The sequence below is a fragment of the Rattus norvegicus genome, chromosome 16, assembly GCF_021556685.1.
Source record: "Rattus norvegicus strain SHRSP/BbbUtx chromosome 16, alternate assembly SHRSP_T2T, whole genome shotgun sequence".
Classification (NCBI taxonomy): domain Eukaryota; kingdom Metazoa; phylum Chordata; class Mammalia; order Rodentia; family Muridae; genus Rattus; species Rattus norvegicus.
The window spans coordinates 69,688,977-69,712,408 of record NC_141549.1 but is presented as its reverse complement, the minus strand read 5'-3'; the positions used below and the strand labels follow the sequence as shown (position 1 = coordinate 69,712,408).

The 23,432-nt window shown below is 39.4% G+C and overlaps 2 protein-coding genes across 26 annotated transcripts in view; both read right to left on the bottom strand.

Moving 5' to 3' along the window:
- Nucleotides 1-23,432, bottom strand: part of Erich1 (glutamate-rich 1) — a gene marked incomplete at its 5' end in the record, with an annotated part of 52,793,804 nt that overhangs the window by 13,951,955 nt on the left and 38,818,417 nt on the right.
- Nucleotides 1-23,432, bottom strand: part of LOC148000601 (uncharacterized) — a 251,643-nt gene that overhangs the window by 118,638 nt on the left and 109,573 nt on the right. The window contains exon 1 of one of the 26 annotated variants that reach the window (XR_015640032.1): nucleotides 20,831-20,944. The exons of 24 other annotated variants lie outside the window; for them this stretch is intronic. The gene's annotated coding sequence lies outside the window, so the exon portion shown is untranslated. Of the gene's footprint in view, nucleotides 1-4,484; nucleotides 7,480-20,830; nucleotides 20,945-23,432 lie in introns of those variants that run through there. One more of the 26 variants, XR_015640005.1, reaches the window with a different exon arrangement.

Below are 23,432 nucleotides of genomic sequence, written 5' to 3'. Positions count from 1 at the left end.
CTTCCTGTTTGGAATGCAAAGGAGGGTTGAGCGTTCTTCCAACTCCGAGTGTTTTGAGAGGATGAGAGGGTGCTTCTGAATCTCTGCAATCCCCCCTCCCTTCTCTTCCTTACCCGGCAGTGTAAGCAAAGCCTAGGTCACCATACTCTGCTTGGGCAAGTCTTCATGAAAACCATCGTGGACACTTCTCTGTTCACCAGACAAAACACAGATAATGAAATGCGTGTTTCTATCATTGCTCTCTAGCTCTGTGACAGTTGCAAAGAATAGTGAATTAATATCTCCAAAGATTCCACTCTTAACAATGAAAAACTAGATAAGAATTGATTTGAATCTCCTGAGTTGTGCTTAAATTACTGTTTTTCAGTTGGGTTTGCAGTCGCAGGATAAGAGATGCCTGGGTAAAGGAGAGAAGAGTTTCCTCCAGCCTCTCTGCTTTTGGGATGTTTGCCCATTGATACATTGTTGTGGACAGATTTTGATGTTTATTTTTTTTCAGGGCCTCCTTCATGATCTGTCAACTGTCCCCCAAAGAAAGAAATATTGCACGATGGAATAATACATTTGATTCCAGTCTCAACCAAGCGGGTCAGCAAAATTGAGCTATAAATTTCCCTAGAACTGCTTCTCAGAAGAGTCCCAGCATTTCTCAATGGGTCAGAAATCAGTACCAATGGCCCATCTCTCGCCGTGTTTTGGCATCTAGGCTCCTTGAAAGAGAAAGAGACACCAATTTACATGGAACTGGAACTCTCCTTTTCCATCAGGCGCTGTGAGCACTGGATTACACTACGCCTCTGGACTTCTTTTCAATGAAAGCCCGTGGCTCGCCAGCAAGCTGGGAGAGGGAAGCTGCATCTCCCAAAGCCCCCATTACAGCACTGAGCACTAGAGACGATGCTGCTGGGTTGGGGATTTAGCTCCGTGGTAGAGCGCTTGCCTAGCAAGCACAAGGCCCTGGGTTCGGTCCCCAGCTCCGAAAAAAAGAAAAAAAAAGAAATAGAGAGGATGCTACCTCCAAGGAACTGGGCAAGAGGGAAAAACTTATTACTGTCATGAGACGCGTAAATGGCAGAGCTGGAAGTGTGCATCAGAAGTTACAAGCATTGCAGAGGACTTGGGCTCCGTTGCCAGCACTCAAATGGGGGCTCGAAAACACTTCTGTAGCTCAATTTACATTGGGACCCAATGCTCTCTTCTGGCCTTTCTGGCTTCTACAGTCACATGGTATGGTTCACATATACTCAAATAGGCACGCATATACACATACACACAGAAGGGAGTGTGTGTGTGTGTGTGTGTGTGTGTGTGTGTGTGCGCGCGCGCGCGCGCGCTATCTGCATGTATCCCTACATACCTGAAGAGAGCATCAGATCGCTTTACAGATTGGCCTTAGCAACCATGTATGGTTGCTAGGAATTGAACTCAGGACCTCTGGAAGAGCATCCAGTCTTAACCATTGAGCCATCTCACCAGCCTACTACTTACATATCTTAAATAAGAGAAAAGGAAAAAAAGTGATCTGGATGAAATAGGTAGGAAGATAAAATATATCTTTGGAGCCCAACCCCACTGCCTCTAGGGCACCTATACACTTTTACAACTAAATAAACATTTTGAGTTTCTCTACCAGTAACTTGTGATTTCCACATTACCTCGAGAGAGAGAAATTAAAAAGCCACCAAATTTTACTATATCATTTCCCCTTCCTATGTGTTTTAAATGGCTGAAGGAATTTCCAGACCATACCCAGAAGTGGCTTAGTTGTTGGGTTTCTAGAACATGCCTAGCATTGTTACAGACAGAAGAACACATTTGCTGATGTCCTAGCTGGTAAATAAGAGGAGAGGACACATAAAAATTTAAAAACGTCAAAACCTCCCAACAATGTTGGAAGGAATAAGACTTCTTCCCCTCCCAAGGACTCCTTATGCTTGTGAAGGCTCAGCCTTGAGTTAACCTATTATTGAGTTATCTCAAATCTGTATTGTTCAAAAGATAATGTTGCAAATAGTGTTTGGTATTTAGGCAGTGAAAGATGTGGGTCATTTTATGTTATCAAAATACACACAGTGTTGTTCGAATATTTCAATGTCCATGGCGTGTTACTCATGCATACACGATTCAACTGTTAGAGATAATAGCTATCGGTGTAAGTGGCAATATACGATTAGACCATTTGCAGTGTGTTTCACACAGTAGAAATGAAGCAGCTGAATCACATCAAATATTTGAACAGCATACTTTGGTGTATAATGTGCTGTAAGAGAATGGACTAGTTTTTTTAAAGTTCAAAGTTGCTGCAATGATTATGTGCATTGCTACATTTCCAAGCCATTTTGTGATATTATATTGGGAACTGAGTTTCACCTAAATGTCTTTGCTTCCACTATTTAATTTTTTATTAACCTGTATTAATGACATAAGGGTGTACATTAGAGTATTTCAACAAGAATGAAGCATGTGCTGACCAAGCTAAAACAATCGGCGTTTCTTTATGCTTGGAGACTCACTTTGTTCTTCCAGATCTTCATAAAATATGGAATAGTTCATTGTAAACTATAGTTATCCCTCTATGCTGCAGACCACCCCAACTAAATTGAGGTATCTAGCTGTGCTTTAATGTTTGTTTTCCAACTCCCCTTTATCTTTACCTATGCCCCATATCCTTATAAATCTTTACTTATAACTTCTCTGCCTTCGATTCCAATATTTTATTCTCCACATATGAGAAAGGTCACATAGTATTTGCAATTCTGTGTCTGGCTTGCTTTATTTAAAGTAATACCCACTCATTTCATTGCTGCAGGTATCAAGATCACACTATTTGTTGCAACCCATTTTTAAGGATTAAGAAATTAAAAAAAAGAACTGTGCTCAATTAACAAATCCAATTTAAAAGGCTAGAAGTTAATACAGACATCCTTTTAAAAATATTTGGCAATAAAAGGGATAAAGGAAATACCCTATGTCTCTCAATGATCAAATAAAGGGGGCACTGGATGTAAGCAATTGTCAGGACCCTGGTGATCCTAGTGGTTGTGGACATGATTGCAACAGTAGACTTGAAAATGATAGACTTGAACTTTGACTATGAAACTAGAAAGACAATGTTAGAACCAAACTTCTGAGAGGCTTCATCCACCAGCCGATGGAAACAGATATAGAGACCCACAGCCAAACAATAGGTGTAGCTTTGGGAGTCTTGTGAAAGAATAAGGGGAGAAATGAGAGAGCTGGAGTGTTCAAGACCACAGGAAGTCCTACAGAGTAAAGTAACATGGGCCCATGGGGCTCACAGAAACTTAACCACCAGTCAAAGACTATGCATGGGCTGGACCTAGACCCCTATGCATGTGTAACAGATGTGTGCATTGTTCTTCAGGTGGTTCCCCTAGCAATTGGAGATGGGGCTGCCACTGACTCTGTGTGGGCCTCTGGATCCCTTCCCATTGCTTTGTCCTCTGTAATTTGATGTACCAGGCTAGGTGAATACCCATTGAGGTCCTCCCCTTTTCCTCAGAGAACTGGAGGAGAGAATGGAGGAAGGGGATATAAGGGTGGGGATAGGAAGAAAGGAGGGAGGGAGCTTTGATCAGGCTATAAAGTGAATAAATAAATTAATGGGGGGGAAATAAAGAGCAGACTGAAAAGCTGTCTTCTCAAGAAGATACAGTGTACATTAAAAACAATATTAGCAAAAGAAATTTAAGCCACAATTCCTTTTCTTCTTTGCCTGGCTACTGGATTTAAAGGACATATACATATACTCCCTGAATATAACCACAGGTTTACCCTGACATGACTTCTGTGGCCTTCATTGCTTCTTTTCTATGTTCCTGTTTCCATCCTACAAGTATTCCAAACTTGAATCTCAAAGTATGAGAATACATGCACCACCAGTACTCATTCCTTACCTGAGTCATGTATGTAACTGTGGGGTTTTTTTTTTTTTGTAATTCTTTAAAGAATTTGCCTGCTGACTCACTTTCACTTTAACACGTTATAACATAATTAAAAATAATTCTAAACCAGTGGTTCTTAGCCTTCTAATGCTGCAACCCTTAAATAAAGTTCCCCAAGTTGTGGTGACCCCCAACCATAAAATTATTTTGTTGCTACTTCATATCTGTAATTTTGCTAGTTATGAATCATAATATAAATATCTGATATGCAGGGTGTTTGATATCCCCAAAGGAATCATGAAAACCACTGTTCTAAATAGCCCAAAGATGTTCTTCATATAATGCCAGCACAAGAATGTAATTCTTTAATTCTTTGTACTTTTTCCTCCTACCTTCGCATGTTCTTAACACATGATGCCACATTGGTGAATGCACAACTGCTTCAAATGGAGACAGATAATTTGAAATGTAACTTAGTGCATACACATGCTTACTCAAAATTAGTTCAAAACTGACTCTGTAACCCCAGAACAATTCAGAATAAACTCCTAAAAGAATTATTCATCAACACTGACAAGTCATAAGCCAATTATTTTATTATCATGTTATAACCCTGCACGGAGAAATAAGACAGGAAATATGTCCAATAAAATACCATCTTACTATAAAACTATAACAATTAAGAATATGACATCAACACAGGGAATTAGAAACAGATCAAGGGAAGAGACAGGAAATACAGCTGAACTCTAAACACATGTGAAATCTTGACTCATGAAAAGGTAGCATCCCAGATCTTTCTTATGAAGTTATTAATTCTACATGAAATACAACTATAATATAACATACTATAATATACTGAACTATAATATTTAATAGGAAACTACGCGCTGAGACTAAGGACCAAGACCATAGCTTTGCTTTCCTCCAAAATTCATCATCTATTATAAGCTGGTGAGTCTTAAACTCTGTTGTTATTATCAAGCAAACTGTCTGGAGTTTTATATTTCTTTTCTTCTTTCATATAAAAAACAGCTTATTTTTATACTTTCTCATAATCATCATTATTTGTATCTCATTATCCTGATGCAATCTGGAATCATCTGAGAGTCTTAGTGAGGGATTATTTAGATTGGATTGGCCTGTAAGCATATCTGATAATTATATTGATTATAATAATAGAATTAGAAAATTCAGCCAACTATGGGTGGCACTATCCCCTAGGTTGTTTTTTTTTTTTTTTTATTAACTTGAGTACTTCTTATATACATTTTGAGTGTTATTCCCTTTCCCGGTTTCCGGGCAAACATTCCCCTCTCTCCTCCCCTTTCTTATCAGTGTTCCCCTCCCCATCCTCCCCCCATTGCCACCCTTCCCCCAACAATCTAGTTCACTGGGGGTTCAGTTTTAGCAGGACCCAGGGCTTCCCCTTCCACTGGTGCTCTTACTAGGATATTCATTGCTACCTATGAGGTCAGAGTCCAGGGTCACTCCATGTATAGTCTTTAGGTAGTGGCTTAGTCCCTAGAAGCTCTGGTTGCTTGGCATAGTTGTTCATAAGGGGTCTCGAGCCCCTTCAAGCTCTTCCAGTTCTTTCTCTGATTCCTTCAATGGGGGTCCTATTCTCAGTTCAGTGGTTTGCTGCTGGCATTCGCCTCTGTGTTTGCTGTATTCTGACTGTGACTCTCAGGAGCGATCTGCATCTGGCTCCTGTCGGCCTGCACTTCTTTGTCTAATTGGATGGCTGTATATGTATGGGCCACATGTGGGGCAGGCTCTGAATGAGTGTTCCGTCAGTCTCTGTTTTAATCTTTGCCTTTCTATTCCCTGCCAAGGGTATTCTTGTTCCCCTTTTAAAGAAGGAGTGAAGCATTCACATTTTGATCATCTGTCTTGAGTTTCATTTGTTCTAGGCATCTAGGGTAATTCAAGCATTTGGGCTAATAGCCACTTATCAATGAGTGCATACCATGTGTGTTTTTCTGTGATTGGGTTACCTCACTCAGGATGATATTTTCCAGTTCCGACCATTTGCCGACGAATTTCATAAAGTCATTGTTTTTGATAGCTGAGTAATATTCCATTGTGTAGATGTACCACATTTTCTGTATCCATTCCTCTGTTGAAGGGCATCTGGGTTCTTTCCAGCTTCTGGCTATTATAAATAAGGCTGCGATGAACATAGTGGAGCACGTGTCTTTTTTATATGTTGGGGCATCTTTTGGGTATATGCCCAAGAGACGTATAGCTGGATCCTCAGGCAGTTCAATGTCCAATATTCTGAGGAACCTCCAGACTGATTTCCAGAATGGTTGTACCAGTCTGCAATCCCACCAACAATGGAGGAGTGTTCCTCTTTCTCCACATCCTCGCCAGCATCTGCTGTCACCTGAGTTTTTGATCTTAGCCATTCTCACTGGTGTGAGGTGAAATCTCAGGGTTGTTTTGATGTGCATTTCCCTTATGACTAAAGATGTTGAACATTTCTTTAGGTGTTTCTCAGCCATTCGGCATTCCTCAGCTGTGAATTGTTTGTTTAGCTCTGAACCCCATTTTTAATAGGGTTATTTGTGTCCCTGCAGTCTAACTTCTTGAGTTCTTTGTATATTTTGGATATAAGGCCTCTATCTGTTGTAGGATTGGTAAAGATCTTTTCCCAATCAGTTGGTTGCCGTTTTGTCCTAACCACAGTGTCCTTTGCCTTACAGAAGCTTTGCAGTTTTATGAGATCCCATTTGTCGATTCTTGATCTTAGAGCATAAGCCATTGGTGTTTTCTGCAGGAAATTTTTCCCAGTGCCCATGTGTTCCAGATGCTGCCCTAGTTTTTCTTCTATTAGTTTGAGTGTATCTGGTTTCATGTAGAGGTCCTTGATCCACTTGGACTTAAGCTTTGTACAGGGTGAAAAACATGGATCGATCTGCATTCTTCTACATGTTGACCTCCAGTTGAACAAGCACCATTTGCTGAAAATGCTATCTTTTTTTCCATTTGATGGTTTTGGCTCCTTTGTCAAAAATCAAGTGCTCATAGGTGTGTGGGTTCATTTCTGGGTCTTCAATTCTGTTCCATTGGTCTATCTCTCTGTCTCTGTACCAATACCATGCAGTTTTTTTCACTATTGCTCTGTAATATTGCTTGAGTTCAGGAATAGTGATTCCCCCTGAAGTCCTTTTATTGTTGAGGATAGTTTTAGCTATCCTGGGTTTTTTGTTATTCCAGATGAATTTGCAAATTGTTCTGTCTAACTCTTTGAAGAATTGGATTGGTATTTTGATGGGGATTGCATTGAATATGTAGATCGCTTTTGGTAAAATGGCCATTTTTACTATATTAATCCTGCCAATCCATGAGCATGGGAGATCTTTCCATCTTCTGAGGTCTTCTTCAATTTCTTTCTTCAGAGTCTTGAAGTTCTTATTGTACAGATCTTTTACTTGCTTGGTTAAAGTCACACCGAGGTACTTTATATTATTTGGGTCTATTATGAAGGGTGTTGTTTCCCTAATTTCTTTCTCGGCTTGTTTCTCTTTTGTGTAGAGGAAGGTACTTCTAGGTTTGTATCCTGCAATAGCTAAGAGTAGAGAAAGAAGAGAAGTACAATCATGCATCCCCTCATGCTTTCTCTGCTCTTGCCTATGGAGGTTTCAAACTGCTTAAAGTTTCTACCACTGTGACTTCTCCAGAATGATGACTGTAACCTCAAGCTGTAAGAAGAAATAAATCTTCCCTCTCCCCTAGGTTATTTTTATCCAAGTATTTTTGTTCATTTTTGTCCAGCAACCAAAATGAAACTATCACATATATTTTATTTTTCATTCACAAAAAACATTGTTTTCTATCCACATACATATTAAACAGATTGGATAGGGAAAATCCTCCTTAACTTCCCTGCTATCTAAGCATCAGGAAGCTTGAAATAAAACTCATCATATTAAATGTTGAAAAATGAAATCTGTGACCCCTCCCATTAAGCACCACCTAGAAATAAAACAAATTTTAATTGAAAAAATATTTTATACAATATATTTTGATTATGGTTATCCAGTCACCCCTTCTCACACCATCCTTATCTATCTACCCAAATTTACATCCATTCTTGCTTTCTCTCAGAAAAAAATAGGCATTAAAAACTAATAATAAGATAAAATAAAAACAAACTTGAATAGAACAAAGAGCTAAGGAAAATCACAAGAAACACATACAGACATAGAGGCATCCACATTAGTATGCACAGAAGTCCCCTAAAAACACAAAACTGAAAGCATAATATATAAGCAAATAAATCTATATGATCAGAAAAGGGGAAAAAAAGGCCCAAAGCAATATAAGATAGAAACAAAAAATAAAACAACAACAACAACAACAACAACAAAAGACTCCAAAACATACCACTGAGTTCATTTTGTGGTAACTATATACAAATAATAAAAAGAGGAAAAAAGAAAAAGAAAAAAAAACAAGTATGAGTCTCTCAGCATTGTCCACTCTAGTTGACAAGATTATGGTGCATAGAATCACTGTATATCTATAATAGAATTTATGAACAATTTTAATCAACTGTGTATGATGGGAGCTAGATATCTCATTGCTAATATAAGAATTTTCAGACAGTGAATTAAATGTGAAGGGAGAGTGCACATAAACTCATCTAAATATGTATATGGATATGCATATATTATATGAGAGGGGGAGAGAGAAAGAGGAAGGTAGATATATTTTCTGCTCTACCAGCTGTAGGGACCAAAACTTAAAAAAAAAATAAATAAATCACCCCAGTAACAATGCTATCACAAACTTATTTCTAATTCTGCTGTCTAATAAAAGATATCAGAAGCCCAGGAGAAATGGCTGACTTTACAGACTGCGAGACAAAAGTTGTATAATAAACCTGGATGATCAGTGCTGGTATTAAGGAAGTAATCACACATAACAGTAGATAAAATTAGTCATGATGATTAGGACATGCTGAAAGGAACCATAGACTTTATGATGTGTGAAGCCAGGAGAAAAATTTTGAGTTACAAGATAAAGTAACCAATATGATAAAATAAAAAGCACATTGAAGGTGCTTAACAAAATTAAACCACAAATAAATGAGACCAAATAGCCAGACTTTCACATGAATAAATATCCCAGATAGTTTATGTACCTACTTTCCCCTCAAGGATATAAACCTTAATGCCTCAGTTGTTAGGTGTATTCTGCTCTCTCTATGAATAAAACACAGTGACGGGGAGGTACAACAAAACCATGAAATGTAAAACCTTATTCAAGTGCCCAAGGTAACATCATTTACAATAACCTCATTGTCTTTGCCTACGCCTTCATATGATGTCACAGAAATAGCACTTCAGCTCTGTATTTCCCAAAATATATAACCAGGACCTAATTACCAGGAGAAAAATTCCAATCAAAGGCCAGTCAACAATGTATTGGACGCCACAGATATCTCAACATTTTTAACAACAAAGGCAGCCTAAGTGACTGTCACAGCCAAGAAGATCCCTAATAAGACGTGATTACCAAATGCTATCTAGGCCCCTGGATGAGATCTAGGAACAGATAAATAGGAGTTGTGTCTGTTATTTTCTCAGACCTGACAGACCAAAAGTTAGGGAAGGAAGGATATAGCTTCTGACTTCAGGGAGTTTAGTCGGTTATTGTCAGGGAAGGCAAGGAAGAACCCTTCAGTTGATTATGACGATGCAGAGAGAATGACGGAACTCTCCAAGAATAATGAACCCCAGCATAGTCTACTTCACCCAGGTCCCACTGCCCTGATTTCCATGACCTCCCCAAAAGAGTCATGGAGTAATGAGAAGAGTTTAATCAATGGTAATGTCCCAGTATTCATTCATTCTATCATTCATTCATTCTATCATTCTATCATTCATTCATTCATTCATTCATTCATTCTATCATTCATTCATTCTATCATTCATTCATTCTATCATTCATTCATTGATTCATTCTATCATTTATTCATTCTATCATTGATTCATTCTATCATTCATTGATTCATTCTATCATTCATTCATTCTATCATTCATTGATTCATTCTATCATTCATTCATTCTATCATTCATTCATTCATTCATTCTAACATTCATTCATTCATTCTTCATTCATGCAGGCATTCACTCGCTTGTTAGTCCTCTGTGACAGTGAACCACATTAACATAATATGTTAACAATAAGGATAAAATAAAGTCGCAGGGGAAGACAGTGGCATCCTCACAATTTTTCTATAAAATTCAAAGTAGTCAGAAAGAGAATTTATTAAGGATAAACAAAACAAAAAGATTCCCAAGCCACTTCTGAATATCCTGAGCTCTTTGACATAGGTCACGGAGCAAGGTCTCTGAGAGCGGACAGAGATCAGCTGCCAGCTTCTCGGGAAGAATTTTCTGACAATTTGATCTGACATAATCTCCAGGGCTGCCAGTTGCCTCGCATTATCATTCCCTTCTCTGGACTCTGCACAGCCTGAGAAGTCTCGAGCGTTTATTTTTCTCCTATGTCTTCAAAATAGGAACTGAGCTCCTTGTCTGACTAAACCTTAATCTTGTTCTTTGAACTGCTACTGCTGTCCATCTTGAATGTTAATTGGGTTAATGAACATTAAAATTATTTAGAACCTAGGGCCGCAGATGTTAACTGAGTGACGGAGAACCTGCCAACCATGCACAAAGGCCCTGGGTTCCATCCGTAGCATAAATAAATAATAAATACCGAAGTCATAAAGCCACATGCCCACACCAGCTGGGATGTAACAAGTCACCAGATGCCGATCCACATTGTATACTGACAGCCCAGCCACTGGCCAGCACGACACGTCAAACCTGAACGTGTATGCCCTCAAAGGCCACAGAGTTTGGAATCTGATTTTATAAACGGGATGTACAAGTGAGCTTTACAGTCTTCGATGGATTGCAGATAAAGAAATATAATGAAACTAATAGTAATACTAAAAGAGCCTAAAGCAGTTTGCCAACCACTGGTTAAAAGATAAATAAGAACCAATGTTTACTTTCTTCCTCTATTTTTGCATCTTTCCTATACATCAGAAGCGGAAGCAGGGTGGGACAGTGTTTGGGGGCTAAATGATACAAACCCTTCGTTCTTCCTTCATTATGTTTCCTGACAGTAAGAATTAAAATTTATAAATAGGACCATTTAACCACTCAAACCTGCAAACTGCTTTGCTTAGGAAGTTGGGTTTGTGTGCCAAAGGCATAAAATAGGCTTTCTACAAATTAAATCTCCTCGTTGAAGCTGCAAAATAAACTCTGCCACATTCAATTTCCTTACCCTTCACTCTTTATCCCATGCAGTTTTTTTCTTGCAGCTACAAGAATGATATATAAAAAAAAAAACGCACTATGAACAAACCATGGACAAACAAACTTCCTAACACTACAACCCTTTAATAGAAGTCCTCATGTTGTTTGGACCCCCCAAGCATAAAATTATTTCATGCTACTTCATAACTATAAATTGGTACTGTTATGAATCCTAATGTAAATATCTGATATCCAAGATAACCTGATATACACAGGTTGAGAATCACTGACATAGATAATTGTGTCTTGCTCTCTCCTTCCAGGCTTAACATCAAGAAACTCAAACCCAGGCACAACACGAAGACTTAAATTATGCAGGCAAGAATATGAGAGAGAGAAAAAAATTGATACCTCCAGCATTTACCCTTTAAAATATCTTATTTGCTTTCAGTTATATGCCTGGATGGGTTTTTTTTTCTACATTTTTAAAGCCCATTGCACTAAGAAACTCGGTGGCCACGTCTTTTTGTCAATTCTTACATTATACATGGATTATGCAAACCAAACAGATAAAACCAAAATCACATTACAAGTTGGTTTTGTAAACTGTCTTCTCACTGGAGGTAGGAACATATATCCATGTTGACATAGATGGATGTTATTTTAATAGCTTAATGTTACTTATCCCAAATCCTATAATTCTGGATATTTAAATGCCTCACAGAAGTTAACTATTTTAGTCAGCTCTGCTACGAACAGTCTTGCTTGTGCATCTGTACTTGTCTAAATATTTTCTTAAGAAAAAATTACTTGTGGAACTGTTGATTGAATATATCTAAATTTCTTTCCAATGTCAAAACATTTTTAAAGCTCTCTAGAAAAGTTGCACACGTTTAACACAGTCTCATAAGCTTTACACTGCCCATTAGCTCTTCCCCAACAGTGGCTATCCACTCTAAATTTAATATTTGCATATCGAGAGCAGTTAAGTAATCTCGTGTAGCTCTTTTGGTTTGGGCATAGTTGTTTAGCCAAGTCAATATCCTGAATACTCCCAATTAGATGACAAGACCCAAATCAAATCCGTAGCTCTTTTTATACTTAAGCCAGGACATTAGCCCTACTACGTACTCCATTTTTAAAATCAAATAACAAACACAAAACCATGCAATGAACTGGTCATTTGTGTCAGCCAAACTCATTTCATTTCCCAGCGTGGAACCTCTCTTAGCATTTCTCTGTGTTCGGCTGCCTCAGTGCTTCTGAGACTTCATGTTCTCCCCGAGTGTCATCCTTGGAACTCACTCAGTTGGAGGCGGGGATTATGATTAAAAGAATGCTTGGCCCCTCCACCTTGGTGGCTGTGTACCTTCCTTGAAGATGTCTCTCCACCTGCTTTAATGATCTGCACTTAGCAGGAGGGAGAGGCCAAGGCTCAGGCAATGCCTCTGTAGAATTCAAGGACCAGGATCTGTCGATATAATTGGCACCCTATCTGTCAGAGGATCTCTTATGAACTGAGAAGTAAGAAGCACATAATTACTGGGCATGGTTTTCTCCATGAAAGAAAAATAAAACTTAATAAACATGGCCGTCCACAGGATGCACAGACAAAATGAGAGCTCCCTGGATCCTTTTGGGAATTCTTACCAGCATCAGCCACACCATGCACTCTTCAACGAAGCATCTCTCAAATGATTTATTTCATTTCCAGGTCACTTTAAGGTAGCGTTGCCACTTGTACCTGGCCGTGAGTGACACCAGAGCTGAACTCTGAGGAAGCTTACTGCTCTTCTCTGTAAGCTAGACTCAAGCTTACTACACCTCGTCATACCCCAAAAGAGAAAAACAATAACAGAATGTTCTGTGCAGGATAGAAATGAACACACTTGTGCATTTTCATATGGTTCATTTTTTTGTTAATTTAGAAGACATCAGTGAAACGAACGATGAATTAGAGGTATAAATGCAAAGAGAAATAAAGTGGCAAGATATGAAATGGGCCAAATTCCATGGCCTACCTGTGTGAGAACAGAAATGTTCTTTATCTTAACAATTGTATGTGGTTTCCTTGTTGGTGCAAAGGGATGATACTAGAGAAAGAGATATTAAATAAAAAATTAAATGAGCAGAACATAAAATGTTCCGATGGTCCCCTTAGTCCAGTGAACCACCTACAGCATATAAAGACTAGTTCTGTTTTTCTGTTAATGTCATTTCACCTGCATTCATGTCATACAAAATTGACAAGGGACAAGGGCAAAAAGACAGCATCAAAATTATACCTCCTCCAGGGACAGTACAAGACAGGAAACTTTCCAGCTCCAGCACAAGAGATTTTACTAGATTATCGTATTTCTTAATAGTTCATGCATACAGAAAGAATTAAACCAGAATCTAAATCAGAATAAATGGCATATTTTATTCTCTACTGTGCAAAATTAGGATATCAATGCATCAGGGTGTATCTTAATAGTATCACAATTAGTAAGTATGGTCTTGAAAATTCTCATTCCTTCAGGCTTCTGAGCAGCCTCTCATTGTGGCATGCTCTTCCTGGTATTGAAGTTACCCCTAAAACTTTATCACTTAAGAAAAGGATTCTCTTTCTAAATAGCTTTGTTTATACACATAGACAAATGCTACTCTCAGTTTTAATCTGAGAAGCCTCTCCAATTAATAAAGACGAATGCAGAGACTCATGACTGTTCAGGGTAACAGGTATGTGTTCAGCCTGAAGGAACCCCTCTAAGGCTTCAAGAACATTTTGAAAAAGGGAACAGAAAGAAAGGGTGTGTGGACTGTACATGATTATCCTGCAGCTTCTGGCTAATATCCATTTATAAGTGATGCATGTCTTTCTGGGTCTGTGCTACCTCACGCAAGATGATATTTTCAAGTTCTATCCATTCGCCTGAAAATTTCATCATGTCTTGGTTTTTAATAGCTGAATGGTATTCCACTGTGTAGATGTACCACATTTCTTTTATTCATTCTTCAGTTGAGAGACATCTAGGTTGTTCCGACTTTCTGGCTATTACAAATAAAACTGCTATGATCATAGATGAACAGATGTCTCTATGGTATAGTGGGGTGTCTCTGAAGTATATGCCCAAAGAGAGGTATAGATAAATCTTGAGCTAGAACTATTCCCAATTTTCTGAGACACCATCAAATTGATTTCCAAAGTAGTTGTACAAGTTTGCACTCCCACCAGCAACAGAGGAGCGTTCCCGTTGCTCCACGTCCCTGCCAGAATATGCTGTCACTTGAGATTTTATCTTAACCATTATGACTTGTATGAGATGGAATCTTATAGTTGCTTTGATTTTTACTTCCCCGATGAATAAGAATGTTGGACACTTAGTGCTTCTCAGCCACTTGAGAATCCACTGTTGAGAATTCTCTGCTTAGCTCCGCATCCCATTTCTAACTGGGTGATTTGGTTTGTTGATGTCTAGTTTCTTTAGTTCTTTATATATTTTGGATATTTGTCCTCTCCTGGATATAGCTTTTGTGAAGATCTCTTCCCACTCTGTAGGCTACTATTTTGTCCCATTGATAGTATCCTTCGCTTTACAAAAGATTTTCCGTTTCCTGAGGTCCCGTTTACTAATCGTTGATCTTGGTGCCTGAGCCACTGGTGTTCTGTTCAGGAACTTGTCTTTTGTAACAGAATGGAAAAGAAGGAAGGGAGAAGTAAGGGCTATGGACTGTCTTCTGGAAAAGACAGATATTGCAAGAGGACTTCATAGCTTCTGCAGACACCAAAATAGACTATCATCAAAATGGATCCCTCAAGAGTCAAGAATGGACAAGTTCATGTAGATGATTACGATGTTGGTAATGTAGTTCTGTTTATGAATCCTTCTCATCTGAGTTACTGTTTCACTTTCTATACATAAATTTTCAAAGACAAAACTGAATAAATTCATATATATAAAATAGTTATTTAGGTTTGCATTTGTATTGTTCTTCCACAGCATTTTCAAAACTTTGCTTTATGTTAGCATTAAATCTGGAGTCTATCTATGTATGACTCTTTGATTGAATCAGGGCTCAAATCTTATTTCATTTCATATTATTTTAATTACTTTAATTTTGCAGAAAGCCATGCAGCTGTCACAACACCATTAACTGAATGCTACATGGTTCTCAGAATCATATATTTCCCTTTGAGTATTACATAAAGTAAATGACAAGTGCACATGCAATTAGCTGAGCTTTCGGAATCCCAGGAGGAAGAGTTGTGCTTATCTCAACTGGGCTGACTTAACCACCTTCATCCTATATGCGTATAAATGTGTGCACTTTACATTACTACATTACTGTCCAATTGTAACTTGTGGGATACAAACATGGTTGTTTTCCTGCTTAAAACTTGCCAGATGTTCCAGAACACATATAGGCTCTTTCGAATACAGAATCCTCTTTTTCATACCAGCCACCTGTGAGATTTTTCCCTGCCATACTGCTGCTGTTCTTCAGATTAAATTTTTATAAGTTTAATTATAGATATTATCTGTTCCTGAATATATGAACCAAGAGAATGAAAATCAAACAAGCGCACTTAATAACCCATAGGTATGCACTAAAAAAAAAATTATTTATCGGAAGCAAGCCCTCGGCTGACTTTTGCTTCAGCAAGTGCAGCATACTTGAGGTATGTAAGCATCAGGTTTAATAACTACAAAAAGAGTCTGGATAATTTTGTCTGGCTTCTATCTATCTTTTTAATTTTTTAAACTTTATACTTATGTATAAATGTCTGCTTGAATGCATGCCTGTGGGCCATGCGGATACAGGTACCCATGAAGGCCAGAGGAGAGAGGCAGAGGTCCTTGAATTGGAGTTTCACATGGGTGTGAACCATTCATTGTTTGCTCAAAGAACCAAAGCGGTTTCATCCACAAGAAGAGCGGGTATCTCAAGTGTTTGGCATAAGGCAGCTCCCTAACCATCCTGTACAGAAAAATTATTGTCTAGAATACCTTCTTACTGGCCTTGTAATATTAAAACATCAAATTTTCTAGAACCATAGACAGAATTAAAGAATAAAAAGTCCCTTCCATAGAAACAATTAACATCTCATACTTATAGAGGGAGATTTTTTCAATCTCTTATATTATACAAGACTAGGGGAAAAAGCACATCTTGCAACATATAGTCATGCAAATGTGTTTAGCTGGACCATCCTAGCCCAGTGGTTTGCTGAATAACCATGGAAACAGAGCAACGATCATGCAGAGGTTCTGAACTTCAAGTCTCCAGTCTGCCTTTAACTTTCTAGGCTGCTGCTGCCAACCTCAGAAAGAGGGTGCTTTATAGTCTGTGTTCAGGTGGCTCAGAAATTATCCCTCATTTAGAAGAAGCAGGAATGTTGAAGATTTCCATGTTCCTTCATCTGTGCAGTCTTTACTGAATGACAGGACAGAGCAGAACTTTGTAGCACACACGGCCACATGGTCCCTGCCAGCACATCTGAGAGGATTGTTGGCAGGCATCAGAAACTGCAGAAGTTCATGAACTCTTCATCCAGGGCCCTGTCACAGGATTGTCATGATGTTGGTATCTGTTTGAGTTTCTACACTGTTCACAGCTGCCAGTTACTGGATGATTCCAATAGTCATCAAAGTCACCTCTCCCTCATAAGACAGAGAATGATCCAATGACTGGATGAATACACTGTTTTTTTTTTCAGTTGCCACCTGGCATTACTGAAATACATAGGAAAGTCTCCAGGCCAGAGAGTTCCATCCAGGTTTGACTCTTGCCACAAGACAGTCATGACTCAAGCAATGGGCTATGTGAGGGAAGCGGTAAGAAGACGAAAACACATGAAGAGCAGTTTTTGTACAGTGACCTTTATCCTGCGGTAGCACACACTTAAGATCTGCAGTTTTGAGATCTTAGCTGCTTGGATGATTTTAGTCGGATCACGCTGCTTCTCTAGTAATTCCAGTAAATTTTAAGCGCTGTTGGCACACAGACCTGAGGCCCTAACATCTCTATCTTCCTAGCGGTGCTCCTCCCCTGGGAAGTCTTCCCGCTTTCTGGTTCCAGGCACAACTGACTCCATCTAAGCATCCTTAGTCTTTGGTCAAATGTTCTAGGGGCATTCTCTGGACCCCGCCATGGCTAGAGCTTGATGCTGATCCTCCTGGAACGATTTTCTGTAGTTTAGAACTCACATTTGACTGAAGCTTTCTTTGGTTGCCTTGTAAACAACAACAACAACAAAACAAAAACAAAAACAGAAAACAAGAACAACAAAAAGCCAGACCATTGTTTCACACTCACAGTTGTTCTATTAACCCTTTTTCTGACATGCCGTGTCTATTACATGTCTGGTCTCTGTCTCTGTCTCTGTGTCTCTGTCTCTGTTTCATACATAGTTACATACATACATACATACATACATACATACATACATACCAACACACATACACATGACATAGAGGAACATAAAAGAATCAACACCTGGTTTGGTTTCTTTGGTTTTCTGGTTTGTTTGGTTGGTTGTTAGATAGCAGGCACATAGTAGGTAGGCACCCAATAAATGCTGCTTCGATGAAAGCAATGTGCCAGCTACAACTAACATTAGCCTAATGTAATATTAGCATCTGCCTGTACCTTAAAGATCTTTTTCCTTTTTTGTATATATTCAGTGGTGTGTGTGTGTGTGTGTGTGTGTGTGTGTGTGTGTATGTCTATGTGTGTCTGTGTGTGTCTGTGTGTGTCTGTGTCTGTATCTGTGGGTTTGTGTGTGTCTTTGTGTGTGTGTCTTTGTGTCTGTGTATGTCTTTGTGTGTCTGTGTGTGTCTGTGTGTGTGTCTACGTGTGTCTGTGTCTGTGTCTCTGTGTGTGTGTCTTTGTGTCTGTGTATGTCTTTGTGTGTCTGTGTGTGTCTGTGTGTGTCTGTGTCTGTGTGTGTCTGAGTGTGTGTGTGTCTGTGTGTGCGTCTGTGTGTCTGTGTGTGTCTGTGTGTGTGTGTTTGTGTGTCTGTGTCTGTGTGTCTGTGTGTGTGCGTGTGTGTGTGTCTGTGTGTGTGTCTGTGTGTCTATGTGTGTCTTTGTGTGTCTGTGTGTGTCTGTGTGTGTGTCTGTGTCTGTGTGTCTGTGTGTGTGCGTGTGTGTGTGTGTGTGTGTGTGTGTGATGCTTGTGAGGACCTAGCTGCATGTACATGAATGTAGAGGCCAGAGGAGAATGTCAAATGTCTTTTTCTTACCTTTTTTTTCCTCTTTGATTTTCTCCCCTTAATTTCCTTGGGATAGATTCTTTCAAGGAAGCAAAGGCTAGTCATTTGGGCTATACTGGGTAGCCAGCAAGCTCCCAGAAATTGCTATTTCATATCCTATACCCTATGTTTGTTTAAAGGCATGACCTGCTACACCTAGCTTTTCATACAGTCTGGAGTTTTGACCTCAGATTCCAATACTTGCATACTTACAAACTATGCTTCCATACTGAGTTATTTCTCTAGCCCCTTCAATACTTTTCCCAATAAAATGTGAGCACATACATGCAGGTAACAAGTTTTGGACAGCAGAGAGTGTTACATGATAGGTCCTGACCCTACTAGTTAAACCCAGAATGATTACTAGCTTGCTGCACTGTGTCTAACGTTCCTTCACCTCTCTCAACAGAAGACACAGAACCAGAAGAAATCTGTGAGAAACAGAATTAAGACATCAGAATGTATCTTTTACATATTTTAACAGATCAAAATATCATTGCTCTTTTAAAAAAATACCTTTTTTCTTTTGAAAACCGATAGATATTTCTGTTCTAATAACATTTCATGCCACATTCACATTGTAAAGCTCTTCAAACCCTGAGCAGTAATTTTAGTTTCCAGGGTGAAAGTGGAGCTTTGCTCTTCCTCGGGATGTTTGCAGCTTCTATGATTACAAAAATGGGTTGTTTTACCAAAGTTAAATGTGGCAGGTCAGAGAGCCTTTAATATAGTCCTGTAGGTGTCAGGAGGCAAATGGAAGAGGACATATTATTCATGGATGGAAATTAGTTCCGTCTGCCTGAGAAGTTCTTTTCCCACTTCAAACACTCAGGGCCATAATCACACCTGAGTGACGACGAGCTTTGGACTGATTGCTGCAAACTGGAAAAGGCATCTCAGCACTGCAGGCCCCTGGAGAAGGCACCATGGCACCCTTCGTGGTCCCGGGCGATTTGTTACCTGATGTGGATGGTTAGTTCATACAGGTGGATGGTATCTTCCTTCCTGTGCAGTGTAAGTGCAGGTGATTCATGTACTAATGAGTGAGAACCTTACACAGCCTTGGGGTGAATTAACTGAGGGCTCTGGGTAGGAAATCAGGAGACAGAGCACTAATGGAGCCTTGTCATTAATTGATGTGTGGCATATGCAGGTGACCTGGTATCTCTGGAAATCAGCCTGGCTCCACAGAAAAATAATACCAAGAAAGTTTTGAAGAGAATGGGAAAAAGTAAAGGAAAAAATGTAACTGTCAGTCTAGATTTTCAAGGAACCACCTTCTTCTTCTTCTTCTTCTTCTTCTTCTTCTTCTTCTTCTTCTTCTTCTTCTTCTTCTTCTTCTTCTTCTTCTTCTTCTTCTTCCTTCTCCTCCTCCCCCTCCTCCTCCCCCTCCTCCTCCTCCTCCCCCCCTCCCCCTCCCCCTCCTCCCCCTCCTCCTCCTCCTCTTCCAGGACTCTTCCTATGTTTCCTTCAGAATCAAAGTTCTTTGTAATGTCAGACTAGAGATTGTCTGTAATATATGGAAACCAGTTAATTCCATAAACTGAAGTTGAAAACCAGTTATGGATACATGTCATATATTTGAAAACAATTTTCTCATCTAAGAAGAAAATAAATGTGCTTCTAAAACAGTTTTTTTTTCTATTTTAATCGTTTGTGTTATTTTATAGGTTAGCAATTAGTGTGAGAGAGGATTTTTTATTCCTTCACAAATGTAACACTATCCTTGCCTTGTTTGCCGTGCGAAGACAAGATAAAAAGATGGCCTTTGTCCTGAATCAGACTTGGTCCTTTACTGAATAATTTTTTTTCCTTCAGACTGGGAGTATAGCTCAGTGGTAGAGCGGTTGCCTAGCATGTGTGAAACCTGAAGTTCAATTCACAAAACTGCCACACCAATGTTTCTTCCTTCTCTTCATCTTTGGAACTTGCATTCTGACACATACCCCAGAGTTTATAGCTGCACTCACTGGAACAACTGAGAAGTGCATCTCGCCCGTTCTCCAGAACTAAAGCTTCCACTGAAGATTTTGAAGGTTACCATTATTATTCTTTTATAATCTCCGAGCCGACCTTTTTATTCAGTTTTTCGTTGTGGATGCCAATTCTTCGGTGTCATGTTTTCATTTACTTCCCCCTCCTCCCAGGCTCACAACACTGATCCCACAGTTTGCTGCATCTGCTGATTTCCTTTTATTATAATCCATTCCCTCTGTGGCTTGTAACTGCTGAATGCGTGTTTGTCTCCAATGTGCACTTTCCCCTCTGTACTGGAGTAGCCCTAAAGAGCATTTTATTTGGCACCTTGGGGAACTCCTCTTCCCCGGGATCACTATTTACATTTCTAATTTATCAGCTTAGAATTCATGTCTGTACACAGTATATGAATTGATATTCCATACCTGGGCCCAGCGTGAGCTTCAGCATCGACTCTTAATTGGGGATATTTTTCTTACTGAAAGCACAGGAGAGAGATGTGTTCTTCCTTGTCAATTCTGAAAATATATGAATGTCCTGTCCACTTGACAAACCGGGCAGGTCTGAAATTGTTCCAGTTTCCTGTTCCTGTCTCAGAGCACCTATCAGTCTCGCAGCTGTCTCTCACGGGCCTTCTCTTTTGTGAGTACATTTCCTGTGTGGGGCTGAAGTAAAAACCCCAATCCCTCTCCATTGAGCATTGGATTACCTGTGGAGTCAAGGGCCCACCTTGGCTTCTCTTCTTGGCCTGGACGTACAGTATTTCTAATTTTTATAGACTATGGTCATATGTGCCAAAAACAGCTTATATAGAAGTGACAGTTAACTAATGAAAATTTTCAGAATATGAACTATTATGAAACAAGGCTTGTTTATATAATGGTTGTTCTGGCTGGACATTCTGCATTAGTTCAGAATGGTATGCAAAATATATCGGAAATGGCAAAGCGAATTGACGTTTTATCCTGGGTATCTCCACTTACTACACTCCAATACCAGTTCCACAGAGAAGAAGAGTAAGCAAGGTTCAGCAGGGTGCTGGTAAACTCCTGTGGTTTTCCTCACACGGCAAGATACAGACCCTCCTGTTTCCCGCTGCTGTCCTGCTTCCATCAACACAGCCTATAATAAAGAGGCTCCAGGTGCTTCCAAAGGACCAGCATCATGGCCAGCTGTCCAGGCACTGGCACCCTCTGAGGTATTCTCAGCCAGATCAATCGAGAAAAACACCTCTGAGAAACAGATGTCTCTCCACATTTCCCAGAGGAGAGCAAGCTTCGCCAAATAGTCTCACTGCCAACAAACGTCCCAGCACGAGGCTTTATTAAGCCTTCACAAAGTGAAACAAATGTCAGTTTGAGCCAATTGTCTCTCCCCACCCCCCTTGTTTTCTGTCTTGGTTCTTCTCTCTTCTTTCCTTCCTCTATGTGCCTCTCTCTCTCTTCCTTATTACTCCATCCCATTATTATTTCCACTGTCTTAGTTAGGCAGTCTCCATTGAAATGCCTATGGGTGCATTTATTTTTGTAAGGAAATGATAGATTCGTCAGCCAGAAAGTGTCTGATCTAAGTACTAAAAGAGCAAATGTGTCTGATCTAATAACTCAACCAGCAAATGACTTAAACATGTGAAGGATTTACAGAAAACCAACTCTCTCCTCACCCCACTCCCCAAAAAAAGGTCTTAGAGAACTTAGAAGTCAGGCTTATTCTATCAAAGCCCTCCCATTTGCTAAACAAGGAAGAAAAATTAAGCAAACGCCAATATTTCTATTTTGAAACACAATAAAAAGACCACCTGTACCCAAGGCTGTCTTTAATTCCAGATAGAGTCTGCTTTTAATTCCAGTAAAAGATGAGTTTGCTGTAATGTCAATCAGTCTAACAGTCCAAACATTCTTCTTTGTGGACCAGACACTAAACCCTGACCAAAAAAGTAGCACAGTGGTGGCACTTAACCTTGAGTCCTATATAAAAATTAATGCTTTACTAGTAGGTGACACATTTTTTCTATAAAAATAAGCCATCTACATAGTACAGTTCTGGAGTCTGGATCCCTGTGTAACAAATTGGTTTCTGTATTACTTTGAACAAGTCATTTTATTCTGTTTTCTTACCTATAAAATATGAATAATGGCACTAACACTATTTTGGGTTGTTTCCGTGAACAAATGAATGATATACCTAAAGTAATGACTTGTGAAAAGTAAGTACTTCCTAAGAACTACTAGAGCACCGGGTAATGCTGCTCAAGGCTGCAATGGTCTCTCTTCCTCATTGTACACAAAAGACAGCATAGCAATTTTCATAAATGAATAGACTATTTCCATAGCCCTGAGATCTGATCTGGCCTCATCATTGGCTTGGGATCATAGACATAATAAAGGAATAATTTTGAGCCTATGACTCAAGAAACCACATATGTCTACCCATTGCCTTGGTCTTTCTCTTTACTCCAAGAAGCTAATAGTTATTTGCACACTAAGGCCCACTTCCACCAGAGCTGAGTCTATTCCAACTGAGGCCACAGAACTACCCAGAAAAATCAGCAGAACCAATTAAAACTGATTGCAAAGCAGGAAGGAACCCACCAGAACCCACAAGAATTAGTTAGCTAAGCCTAACCTAAATTACCCATTGGAAAACAGTGGCATAAACAAGCAGTTCTTTTGAATTATCATCTGTGTAGAGCCAGAAAATCTGACACAGCTTTTATCATTGTAAATACGGTTTGATGTTATATCAAATCATTTGACACTTTTCTCAAGATGAGAAGTGATACGTCTTTAACATATAGGATGCAATTGAGGGACTCCTGGCCCTGTTAAAATTGAGTGGGGTTGTGACCGGCTGGCCAAAAGAATATACTGTGTGTGCCAAAGCCAAATGTCTGAGAATAACTGATAGTAAATGATACAGTGGCCACCTATTCTCTTGGAATGTGGACTCTAGGAGAATCCAAGGGTTCGGGAAAATGTCTCACTATGCTAATATGTGGGAGCGCCAACACATGACTGCTGTGTGGAT